We start from the raw sequence: 273 nt of genomic DNA on the forward strand, positions 1-273 counted from the left end.
TTTTTTAATCCTAAATCTGTCCTTACAACATTCTTAGCTAGGGGTCCATGAACCCCAGGTTAAGATACTACTTATGTTATTTGTAAATGCAATCTAAAATGGATATGTTGAAAAGCCTATGTCTTAATCAGACCCTGTTCTTGACAACAAACAATACAGAATGGTGAGAAAAAATCTGTTCACAAAAATGTGATGTCACCCAAAATAAAAAATAGTCTTAAATAATGGAAAAAAACAGCTCTACACCTAACAACAATGGAAACATTACCCATC

General features: G+C 32.6%; 1 protein-coding gene across 8 annotated transcripts in view; it reads right to left on the reverse strand.

Annotated features, from left to right (window-relative positions):
* Positions 1 to 273, reverse strand: part of LOC119593511 (uncharacterized aarF domain-containing protein kinase 5-like) — an 18355-nt gene that overhangs the window by 14175 nt on the left and 3907 nt on the right. The gene's annotated exons all lie outside the window — the stretch shown is intronic.

This window comes from Penaeus monodon, chromosome 32 (assembly GCF_015228065.2).
Source record: "Penaeus monodon isolate SGIC_2016 chromosome 32, NSTDA_Pmon_1, whole genome shotgun sequence".
Taxonomy (NCBI): Eukaryota; Metazoa; Arthropoda; class Malacostraca; order Decapoda; family Penaeidae; genus Penaeus; species Penaeus monodon.